This window comes from Nycticebus coucang, chromosome 4 (assembly GCF_027406575.1).
Source record: "Nycticebus coucang isolate mNycCou1 chromosome 4, mNycCou1.pri, whole genome shotgun sequence".
Taxonomy (NCBI): Eukaryota; Metazoa; Chordata; class Mammalia; order Primates; family Lorisidae; genus Nycticebus; species Nycticebus coucang.
The window spans coordinates 116,230,836-116,243,772 of NC_069783.1; the positions used below are offsets into that span (position 1 = coordinate 116,230,836).

General features: G+C 43.8%; 1 pseudogene; it reads left to right on the plus strand.

The window, feature by feature from the left end:
- Nucleotides 1-481: 481 nt before the first annotated feature.
- On the plus strand, nt 482-7,440 carry LOC128584392 (protein dpy-30 homolog; annotated as a pseudogene).
- The last annotated feature ends 5,497 nt before the right edge of the window (nt 7,441-12,937 follow it).

Consider the following 12,937-nt stretch of genomic DNA (forward strand, 5'->3'; position numbering starts at 1 on the left):
ATAACCTCACATGTAAGTAATTTTGTCTACAATGAAGACAGAGTGTTACATTGATTTATTTAAAAAGTTTAGCTTCTTTTGTTTTTTTTTTTGTAGAGACAGAGTCTCACTGTACCGCCCTCGGGTAGAGTGCCGTGGTGTCACACGGCTCACAGCAACCTCTAACTCTTGGGCTTACGTGATTCTCTTGCCTCAGCCTCCCAAGCAGCTGGGACTACAGGCGCCCGCCACAACGCCCGGCTATTTTTTGGTTGCAGTTTGGCTGGGGCTGGGCCTGAACCCGCCACCCTCGGCATATGGGGCCGGCGCCCTACTCACTGAGCCACAGGCGCCGCCCTTCTTTTGTTTTTTTATCTATAAAGGTTTTATTGTGCACAGAGGTTTTATTGTGCTTCCTTTTAGCACGGATGTGTATCCCCACTCTTTTCTTGATGAACTTGAGGGTCCATTTGTTCTTGGAGACCTTGAGCAGCTCCATGGCATGCCGCTCATATGGGGCAACACTTCTCGGATCACGTCCCGCACAAACTTCGTGTGTTTGGTTAGGCACCCGCAACAGCGGCTGTGCCTCGGTTTGCTCATGTTCTTGGTCACCTTGTGGCCCTTGTTGAGACCCACGGCCATGGGGTAGCACAGAGCCATGGCTGCAACAACAGCGTGAAATTCCGATGAAACTCCGATGGCTGCCGTGGCGGAAGGGCAGCTTCTTTTTTTTTTTTTTTGAGACACGAGTCTCAAGCTGTGGCCCTGGATAGAGTGCTGTGATGTCACAGCTCACAGGAACCTAAAACTCTTGGGCTTAAGTGATTCTCTTGCTTCAGCCTCCCAAGTAGCTGGGACTACAGGCACCCGCCACAATGCCCGGCTATTTTTGTTGTTGTTGTTGTTGCACTTGTTTTGTAGGTGGCCTGGGCCGAGTTCAAACCCGTCAGCCTCAGGGTATGTGGCCAGCACCCTACCCACTAAGGTAGACGTGCTGCCAGCTTCTTGTTTCCCCCAAACTTTTTTTTTTTTTTGATACATGGACTCACTTTGTCACCTTGGTAGAGTGCTGTGGTGTCATAGCTCACAGCAACCTCCAACTCTTGGGCTAAAGCAACTCTCTTGCCACAGCCTCCCAAGTAGTTGGGACTACAGGCGCCTGCCACAATGCCTGGATATTTTTAAGAGATGGGGTCTAGCTCTTGCTCAGGCTGGTCTCCAACTTGTGAGCTCAGGCAATCCAACCACCTCGACTTCCCAGAGTGCTAGGATTACAGGCATGAGCCACCACGCCTGGCCTCAAACTTCATTCTTGAATAGAATTTTTTCATTTTGTGGGGAATTGTGTGTGCCAAAAGTCTCACTGAAGTGTTTTCTCAAAAGAAAACAGTTATTTTCCTTCATTAATGAAAATGCAAAATGCTAAACAACAATAAAATAAGTTTCACCCTGCTTCTAGACATAAAGCTTTCAATATTTTTGATGTCTTTTATTACAGCCACATTTTATATGAAATATAGCCCCAGGTAATTGTTCTTTAATAGGAAAAAAGAATCTTCCATAACCCTCCCAGACATAAATATGTTCACTCAACCATTTCATATATATATATATTTTTTGTTTTTTTTGCAGTTTTCGGCTGGGGCTAGGGTTGAACCCGCCACCTCTGGCATATGGGGCCGGCGCCCTACTCCTTTGACCCACAGGCACCACCCACCATTTCATATATTTTTATGGAAAATCTATTTCTTCTTTTATTTATTTATTTTCTTTTGAGACAAAGCCTCAAGCTGTCGCCCTGGGTAGAGTGCCATGGCATCACAGCTCACAGAAACCTCAAACTCCTGGGCTTAAGTGGTTCTTTTGCCTCAGCCTCCCACGTAGCTGGGACTACAGGCACTCACCACAATGCCCGGCTATTTTTTGGTTGTAGTTGTCAATGTTGTTTGGCAGGCCTGGGCTGGATTCGAACCCACCTGGTCGAGCTACGGGCACCGAGCCAAATCTCTCTATTTCTATAGGGCTGCTGGGAAGTCTCTAGAAATACTCTGATCTTGACCCTACCTATGAGATAGATCCTGGGGCTTTGAAACCTGTGACATAATAATCTATAATTGTTGACAGTTAAAGGCCTTAGCAGTAGGCTGGGTACGGTGGCTCATATTTATAATCCCAGCACTCTGGTAGGCTGAAGTGGGTAGACTGAGCTCATGGGTTCGAGACCAGCCTGAGCCAGAGCTAGACCCCATCTCTAAAAATAGTCAGGCATTGTGGCAGGTGCCTATAGTCCCAGCTACTCAGGAGGCTGAGGCAAGAGAATTGCTTGAGCCCAAGGGTTTAAGGTTGCTGTGAGCTATGATGATGTCACTGCACTCTACCCAGGGTGACAGAGTAAGACTGCCTCAAAAAAAAAAAAAAAGCCTCAGCAGTTTTTGTTTAGTCAGAGGTGGAGGCAAAATTTGCCTTTATTTGTGGGAGAACCTTTTAGTTCTGATTTTATTTATGCAGAGGTAAATCTCAAGTCTTACTACTGATTGGAATGGTTGAGAACAGAATTTATGCAGATTGAGTCAATATGTAGCTGACTTTTTTTCAATATAGGCAAAGTTATATTCAGACAGAGATTGCTGTGATGTTGACCATTGAAAAGGAAGATTTTTTTTTTCTTTTTTTTGCAGTTTTTGGCCGGGGCCGGGTTTGAACCCACCACCTCCGGTATATGGGGCCAACGCCCTACTCCTTGAGCCACAGGCGCTGCCCCGAAAAGGAAGAATTTTGAGTACATGGGATGCTTCATTTTCCATTCTTGCAATACATAGGAGAGAGTTTTCCAAATCCAAGCTCTAACAAAAGATACAAAATCTCCATCTTTTTTTTTTATTCCCTCAGCTCTAAAATCTCTATCTTTTTTTATAGTTGAATATTCCATGGTATACATATGTCACTGTTTATTAATCCATTCGTGAACTCAAGGGCACTTGGGTTGTTTCCACATACTTGCAATTGTCAATTGGGCTGCTATAAACATTCAAGTGCAAAATTTTTTTTTTTTTTTTCCTCAGTTTTTGGCCGGGGCTGGGTTTGAACCCACCACCTCTGGCATATGGGTCCAGCGCTCTACCCCTCTGAGCCACAGGCACCACCCGCAAATGTTCTTATAATAAAATGACTTTTTCTTTTGGGTAGATACCTAGTATTGGGATTGCAGGATCAAACAACAATAATGTACACACAGGAGAGAAAAAGTCAATTAAGTTCAAGAAGGTGGGGTTAAGGGGTTTGGTAAGTTCCAACCTAATGGATACAATGTACAGGTAAATGGCATTCTTCCTGGGTGAAGGTTGCAACTATAAGTTGCAATTCATCTTATAAATACAAACAATGTAACCTAATCACGAGTACCCTCCTATTACTCCAAAATAATTTTTTTTTTTAAGAGACAGTCTTATTTTGTCACCCTCAGTAGAGTGCCATAGCATCACAGCTCACAGTAATCTCTGAGCAGCTGGGACTATAGGCGCCTGCCACAATGCCCAGTTATTTTTTTTTTGTTGCAGTTTGGCCAGGGCTGGGTTTGAACCCGCCACCCTTGGTATATGGGGCCGGTGCCCTAACCATTGAGCCTCAGGCACTGCCCCAAAATAATTTTTTTTAAAGGAAGAATTTTGATAAAAGAAAAGTTGGAAGTTGAGGCCGTAGGCTTTGTTTAAGGCAGTCCAGGTAAAAGATTAAGGTGCAATAATGCTAGAAGGTAACTCTCCCAGCAGATCATGACCTATGGAGTCTTTTTTTTTTTTTTTTGAGTCAGAATCTCACTTTGTTGCCCTCAGTAGAGTGCCATAGGGTCATAGCTCTCAGCAACCTCAAACTCCTGGGTTCAAATGATTCACTTGCCTCAGCCTCCCGGAGTAGCTGAGACTACAGGCACCCACTACAATACCTGGCTATTTTTAGAGACAGGGTCTTGCTCTTGCTCAGGATGGTCTTGAATCCACCCCACTCAGTCTCCCCAGAGTGTTGAGATTACAGGTGTGAGCCACGGCACCTGGTCAAATGGCCTATTAAGTCTTGAAGTATTGACATTAAGTATTCATTATTTCCTATTTTCTTCATTACTATCCTTGCTATTTCAGAAAACCCATATATTAATGCTTCTACAAAATAGGATCCTATCCTACATGCTCCTTTTATTTTGGATGCTCCTCCCTTTAATAAAATGCTGTGTTGGGGGTGGCACCTGTGGCTCAAAGCAGTAGGGCACTAGCCCCATATACTGGAGGTGGTGGGTTCAAACCCGGCCCCAGCCAAAAAAAAAATAATAATAAAAGAAAATGCTGTGTTCATTTCTTTCTACCTTTTTCACTGGCTGCTGCTCTCAACACCTTTGTTTTTAGAAATCACTGTGAGTCTACGGCATAGCTTTCCATGTCTTTTTTTTTTCTTTTTTTTAGAGACAGAGTCTCACTTTGACGCCCTGGGTAGAGTACTGTGGCATCACAGCTCACGGCCACCCCCAGCTCTTGGGCTTAGGCAATTCTCTTCCCTCAGCCTCCCAAGTAGCTGGGACTACAGGCGCCCGCCACAATACCTGGCTATTTTTTGTTGCAGTTTGGCCGGGGCTGGGTTAGTATATGGGGCCAGCACCCTACTCACTGAACCACAGGCACCCTATAGTGGCTTATCATGCTTATATAGTTACATATAGGTGTTGGGAGATAATATTTTAAAATTTTACAACCCTTTGAATCTTGCTTTTCTCTGTATAGTGGCATACTCACCAAATCATTCTGTATACTTCCAAATTATTCTTTTTCATGACTATATAGAATTCCATGGCATATTGGTAAGTATATTCTATAGTTATTTTCACCATTTTTCTGTGCATGGATATGAATTTTGTTTCCAGAATTTTGTTTTGTTTTTAGCTACCACAAATAATACTGCCAACAAAACACTTGTAAATATATAAATCAGAATACAGTATGTCCAGGATTTTCTTCTATGACCTACCTCCACCTGTGTTGTCTGCCTATTATTATTTTCCCTTCTCTACCACTACTATTGGCAGAATTCTGAAGACTCTCAAAATAATGACTGATAGGGCAGCGACTGTGGTTCAGTTGGTAGGGCGATAGCCCCATATACCGAGCATGGCGGGTTCGAACCCAGCCCCAGCCAAACTGCAACAAAAAAATAGTTGGGCATTGTGGTGGGTGCCTGCAGTCCCAGCTACTCGGGAGGCCAAGGCAAAAGGATCGCCTAAGCCCAGGAGTTGAAGGTTGATGCCATGGCATTCTACTGAGGGCAATAAAATTAAACTCTGTCTCTAAAAAAAAAAAAACAACAAAAACATAATGACTGATAAGCATGTTCAAGAAACCCACAGACCAATATCCCACTTTAGGTAATCTTTTTGCTGAGTTAATTCAAGTTCTGTTTGCCTGTTTCCTGCTTGGTTAAGGGAGACAGTAATTTCACTCCTAGAATTTGTCACTGTTAGCAATGGATGAGGCTAACAAGATTTATGGAAACCTGCTCCTCTCTTTTAAGGTCTGGCAGAAGTAGCTGCACTCTTTCTTTTTTTTGGCCGGGGCTGGGCTTGAACCTGCCACCTCCAGCATATGGGACCGGCGCCCTACCCGTTGAGCCACAGGCGCCGCCCGTAGCTGCACTCTTTCATAGAGCTTTAATCTATGAGAGAAAATTATTAAGATATTTTCCTAGATACAGGATTAGGGCTTAGGGATAGGTTTTTTTAACCTATTTGGCCTCCTGCCCCTTCAATTCACTCCAGAAGAAGAAATCTAAACTGTGAATCCAGAGATGGCACTTCTCATATCACTGGCCAACCCTAGGGCCAATAAGGAAGTTTGGCCAATGCATTTGGCTTTGAAGTCATAATAATTTAGATTAAATCTCTAGTCATATTTCTTAGCTCTGTGACTTCGGGAACCTCATTTTTTACTCCATGAGCGCCTGTTTTCAGCCATAAAATAGGATAAAACATAAATACTTGTAGGATTACTGTGAAGATTACTAATAGACTGCCAGAGCAGTTCATGCCAAGAGTTGATGGCGCGGTGCAGAGCTCTAAGAATCAACAGCTTGGGCAAGGGTAATCAGTTCACTTCCCCCCTTTTCCCACTTATTCTAAGTACTTGGGATTGCCACAGAGCTTCCAAACCTGATGTGGGTACTTGGTCATGGACCTTCCCACCCTGCTGCTCTACTGCTCCCAGTGCTCCTGCACCTAGACTAGTATTGGTACTGTGACTTGCAGGGTCTGCCATTGAGCCTGAGCAGATGCTGGAGGGAAGATGCAGCTTACAGAAAATTCTCACTCTGAGTACGGTCTCATAGACAACATCGAGAAGATAGTAGAAAATGAGAAGATTTACTTCCCTAAGTTCTTCTATGCCAAAAAAAAGAGAGAGAGAGAGAGAGAGATTAATGCAGAAAAGTCATCAAAGCAGAGGTGGATCTATAATGTTTGCCAACTTGTGCCTATCTGGATCAGACTGTTATGCCTATCTTAATACAGGGACTTGCTATGCTTGCAAAGGAAAGACCACAAATCCTATTGAAGTTCTAGCATTTTATCTTTTAAAAAACAAGGCACAGTTTGAAGATTGAAACTGACTTATTGGAAAGAACAGAAAAATTTGATTGCTACTGTAGATTTACATGATTAAGAGGCAGCTTTAATTGCCATGATTATTTCCCCTTTGTGGAAGTATAAGAACTATCAGTACAATAGAACTTGTTTCCGGAGTTGTAGAAGAGAACACATTTCCTTTAATTTGATTTAATCATCCTACTTATTTAATGAGGGCATTCTGTGCAATTTTTTCTCAGATTGTCTTTGTTTTTTTTTTTTTTTAATGGTTTTATTTGCAACTATTTCTTTTCTTTTTTTTTTTTTTTTACAGTTTTTGGCCAGGACTGGGTTTGAACCTGCCACCTCTGGCATATGGGGCCGGTGCCCTACTCCTTTGAGCCACAGGCGCCACCCTTTAAAAATGACCTTCAGGGCAGTGCCTGTAGCTCAGTTGGTAGGGGCTGGTGGTTTGAATCCAGCCTGGGCCAACTAAAACAACAATGACAACTGCAACAACAACAACAAAAATACCTAGGTGTAGTGGCAGGTGCCTGTAGTCTCATCTACTTGGGAGGTTGAGGCAAGAGAATCTCTTAAGCCCAAGAATTGGAGGTTGCTGTGAGCTGTGACGCCACAGCACTCTACCCAGGGTGACAGCTTGAGACTTTGTCTCAAAAAAATAATAAATAAAATGACCTTCAAAATAAACTCTCAAAGCACCATTATTTAAAAAAAATACTAATAAATAAAACTTTTAGATTACTTCCTAGAACAAAATAAATATTCTGTAAATATTTGTTCCAGATATTACTGTCTTCTTTGTTACATATCAACCAATTAAGCCATTATAGGGAAGAAGTATTTTCTGCTCATCTAATATCCTTTCAATCTCCACAAATTACAAAGCTCCAGAAATTCCTATTCAGGGTCTACCCCTGAAATGAGGACCCAGATTATGTTTTTACAAAGATTACACCTAAATTTAAGAGGATCAAAATCTCTTCCTCTTTCTTTTTTTTTTTTTTTTATTTTTTATTTATTTATTTTTTTTTTTGTAGAGACAGAGTCTCACTTTATGGCCCTCGGTAGAGTGCCGTGGCCTCACACAGCTCACAGCAACCTCCAACTCCTGGGCTTAAGCGATTCTCTTGCCTCAGCCTCCCGAGTAGCTGGGACTACAGGCGCCAGCCACAACGCCCAGCTATTTTTTGGTTGCAGTTCAGCCGGGGCCGGGTTTGAACCTGCCACCCTCGGTATATGGGGCCGGCGCCCTTCCGACTGAGCCACAGGCGCCACCCTCCTCTTTCATTTGTTTATTTATTTATTTATTTATTTTTGGGACAGAGTCTCACTGTATCACCCTTGGTAGAATGCCCCACGGCACAGCTCACAGAAACCTCAAACTCTTGGGCACAAGCGATTTCTCTTGCCTCAGCCTTGCTAGTAGCTGTCCCTGCTATGTTTTTGTTGTTGTTATGATTGTTTAGCAGGCCTGGGCTGGGCTGGGTTCGAATCTGTCAGCCCCCGTGCACATGCCAGTGCCCTAACCCTTGAGCCACGGGCACCGAGCCACAATATCCTCCTCTTTCTAATACTTATCTTACTAAATGAACACTGTGTGGAAAAAAACCTTGTTAGGAAATTACATAAGAAGGAAGAACTGGCTCGGTGCCTATAGCCCAAGCAGCTAAGGTACCAGCCACACACACCAGAGCTGGTGGGTTAGAATCCAGCTTGGGCCTGCCAAACAACAATGACAACTATAATCAAAAAATATTCGGGCATTGTGGCAGGCGCCTGTAGTCCCAGCTACTTGTGAGGCTGAAGCAAGAGAATCACTTAAGCCCAAGAATTGGAGGTTGCTGTATGCTGTGATGCCATGGCACTCTACCCAGGGCAACAGCTTGAGGCTCTGTCTCAGAAAAAAAAAAAAAAAAAGAAGGAAGAACTGGCAGAAGAAGACTCTTCAGAGAAGAAAAAGAAGGAATTAAATTAGCCTCAGGGAATGTGGTTTTGCCTAGACCTTGGTGGTCAGCAACCATTTACTGAACATCTAATCTGGGCCCAGCTCCGTGGTAGAGCTGTTTGGATATATTCCTGACTACTCATTAGATGTCACAGACAGGTACTTTCACAGATCTTACATTATTAACAATGTAACTATCCTGTAAGGTTGACAGAAGTATCTCCACTTTAAACAGAGAAGACAATTGTTTGGCAATGCCACCCAGCTAATAAGCAGCAAAGTCAAGATTGGAATTTTTTTTTTTTTTTGTGGTTTTTTGGCCAGGGCTGGGTTTGAACCCGCCACCTCCGGCATATGGGACCGGCGCCCTACTCCTTGAGCCACAGGCAGGGGGTAATGGAGTAGCAACACTTGCAACCCAGCCACTGGGTTAGAATTTTAGGTCATCTGATTTATAGTTACTTTCCTTCTCTCTTTTTTTTTTTTTTTTTTTGAGACAGAGTCTCGGGCGGTGCCTGTGGCTCAGTGGGCAGGGTACTGGCCCCATATACTGAGGGTGGCAGGTTCAAACCTGGCCCCGGCCAAACTGCAACAAAAAAAAATAGCCAGGCATTGTGGCGGGTGCCTGTAGTCCCAGCTATTCGGGAGGCTGAGGCAAGGGAATCGCCTAAGCCCAGGAGTTGGAGGTTGCTGTGAACTGTGTGATGCCACGGCACTTTTCCGTGGACGATAAAGTGAAACTCTGTCTCTACAAAAAAAAAAAGAGAGACAGAGCCTCAAGTTGTCACCCTGGGTAGAGTACTGTGGTGTCACAGCTCACAGAAACCTCCAACTCTTGGGTTTAAGTGATTCTCTTGCCTCAGCCTCCTAAGTAGCTGGGACTATAGGTGCCTGCCACAACGCCTGGCTATTTTTCATTGCAGTTGTCATTGTTGTTTAGCTGGCCAGGCCAGGTTCAAACCCACCAGCCTTGGTGATCGTGGCCAGTGCCCTACCCACTGAGCTACAGGCGCCGCCATGGTTAATTTCTTTCTATTAATGATATGCTGAAGCCAATTCCCTGCTTATGAGAGCCAATTGTGACATATCTTCCCAACTCTGTGTTCAATGATGTGACATTAGTAGCTATAGAATTGGTCATGGCAGTGGAGCATTCAAACTGCAGAAATAGCCAATGATACAAATATCAGCTTACAAACAAAGTAGTGTACTAGTTGTGAAAACTTATTAGCACACCACTACAATTATTTCTGGTAACACAAAGAAATGACAAATCATGTTCCCTGAATAGAATTTATGCTTTATCTTTAGGCATAACAATATTATATAAACTCTATTGGTAGTGATTATGTATAAGTTCATTGATAGAATAAGTTCATAGCTAAATGTAGGAGATAAATCCATGGAATTTGATCTATTCTATAATACTGATTCAACTGATGACTAAAATTGAGAAACCAATGGTCAAAATAAGAACTTATTTTTACTATGATTTGCTATTAAATAACAAATCTGACCTCAGTTCATTTGTTCATTGATGCATTCTTTAATTCATTTAAGCATTCACTTTTTTTTTTTTTTGAGACAGAGTCTTCCCTTGTCACACTTGGTAGAGTACCATGTTATCACTGCTCACAGCAACCTCAAACTCCTGGGCTCAAGTGATTCTCTTGTCTCAGCCTCCCAAGTAGCTGGGACCACAGGTGTCTGTCACAATGCCTGGTTATCTTTTAGAGGCAGGGTCTTGCTCTGGCTCAGGCTGGTCTTGAACTTGTGAGCTCAGACAATCCACCCACCTCAGCCTCCCAGAGCGCTAGGATTATAGGCATGAGCCACCACGCATGGCCTAAGCGTTCACTTTTAAGAAATATTTAGGCTCAGCGCTTATAGCTCAAGTGGCCGGTAAGGCAACAGCCACATACACTAGAGCTGGCGGTTGAATCCAGCCCAGGCCTACCAAACAACAATGACAACCTCAACCAAAAAATAGCCAGGTGTTGTGGCGGGTGCCTCTAGTCTCAGCTACTTGGGAGGCAGAGGCAAGAGAATCGCTTAAGCCCAGGAGTTGGAGGTTGCTGTGAGCTGTGATGCTACGGCACTCTACCCAGGGCGACAACTCGAGGCTTTGTCTCAAAAAAAGAAAGAAAGAAAGAAATACTTACATGGGGCAGCGCCTGCGGTTCCCATATACCGAGGGTAGCGGGTTCAAACCTGGCCCCAACCAAACTGCAACAACAAAAAATAATAGCTGGTGTTGTGGCGGGCACCCATAGTCCCAGCTACTCAGGAGGCTGAGGCAAGAGAATCACTTGAGGTTGCTGTGAACTGTGATGCCATGGCACTCTCTCTACCCAAGGCAACAGTTTGAGACTGTCCCCCCCACCAAAAAAAAAGAATATATATATATATGTATATACATACAGTAATGTCTTATACATCTAAATGAAAGTATATTGTAAATAGTATTATGCCTTTTTATTTTTTATTTTATTTATTTATTTTTTGAGACAGAGTCTCAAGCTGTTGCCCTGGGTAGAGTGATGTGGTGTCACAGCTCACAGCAACCTCCAACTGCTGGGCTTAAGTGATTCTCTTGCCTCAGCCTCCCAAGTAGCGGGGACTACAAGTGCCTGCCACAACGCTTGGCTATTTTTGGTTGTAGTCGTCATTGTTGTTTGGCAGGCCCAGGCTGGATTTGAACCCGCCAGCTCCGATGAATGTGGCTGGCGCCCTAACCACTGAACCACGGGCACCGAGCCTATTATGCCTTTTTTAAAACACTGATTATGTCTTGGAGATGGGTCCATGTTATATATAAGCTCCTTAAAGGAAATGATTTAGTGGAATTTTAAGGATTATAAATGCTTACTACAGTTGATGTAACCCAAAGGATATTTGGGGAAAGGCACAATCATTTCTCTAAGAGGACCTCATGCCTGGTTAATTCACTGGTCTATATGATGAATTAAATATCTCTAGTGATACAGTGGGAACTCTGCTCTAATAATCTTCAATTAAAATGATTTTTATTGACTGGGCACGGTAGCTCATGCTTATAATACTAGCACTCTGGGATTCTGAGGCTGGGGATTGTTTGACCTCAGGAGTTCAAGACCAGCCTGAGTATGAGCAAAACTCCATCTCTCTCTCTCTTTTTTTTTGAGACAGAGACTCACTATGTCACCTTTGGTTGAGTGCCATGGCAACATAACTCACAGTAACCTCAAACTCTTGGACTTAAGCGATTCTCTTGCCTCAGCCTCCAAGTAGCTGTGACTACAGGCACCTGCCACAATGCCCAGCTATTTTCTGTCGCAGCTGTTCTTGTTTAGCTGGCCCAGCTAGGTTCGAACCCGCCAGCCTTGGTGTATGTGGTGCTACTGTGCTATGAGCATCAAGACCCCATCTCTTAAAAATAGCCAGATGTGGCTTAACACCTCTAGCTTAGTGAGTAGGGCACTGGCCACATACACCGAGGATGGAGGGTTTGAGCCCAGCCTGAACCTACTAAACAACAATGAACTGTAACCCAAAATAGCCAGACCTGTGGCGGGTGCCTATAGTGCCAAAAATGGCCAGACCTGTGGTGGGTGCCTACAGCTACTTGGAAGGTTGAGGCAAGAGAATCGCTTAAGCCTAAGAGTTTGAGGTTGCTGTGAGCTGTGATGCCATAGCACTCTACCAAGGGCGACATAGTAACACTGTCTCAAAAAACCCCAAAAATTATATATATAGCCAGACATGGCAATGCCCCTAGCTCAGTGGATAGGGTGCTGACCACATACACCAAAGCTGGTGGGTTGGAACCCGGCCTGGGCCAGCTAGAACAACAACTGAAAAAGTGACAACTGAAAAAAAAAAAATAGCTGGGTGTTGTGGTGAGTGCCTGTGGTTTTAGCTACTTGGGAGGCTGAGGCAGGAGAATCGCTTAAGCCCAAGAGTTTGAGGTTGATGTGAACTGTGATACCATAGCACTCTACCTGCAGTGACAGTGTGGGACTCTGTCTCAAAAAAAAAAAAAAAAAAAGAAATAGCCAGATGTTGGCTTGGCACCCGTAGCACAGTGTTATGGTGCCAGCCACATAGACGGAGGCTGGCAGGTTTGAGCTACACAACAGTTGACACTGCAACAAAAAACAGGGTATTATGGTGGACAGCTATAGTCCCAGCTACTTGGGAGGCTGAGGCAAGAGAATCGCTTAAGCCCAAGAGTTTGAGGTTACTATGAGCTGTGATGCCATGGTACTCTACAAAGGGCAACATAGTAAGACTCTCTCTCAAAAAAAAAAAAAAAAGACAGACAAAAATAGCCAGACGTTGTGGGAGGTGCCTATAGTCCCAGCTATTCAGGAGGATGAGGCAAGAGGATTGCTTGAGCTGAAGAGTTTGAG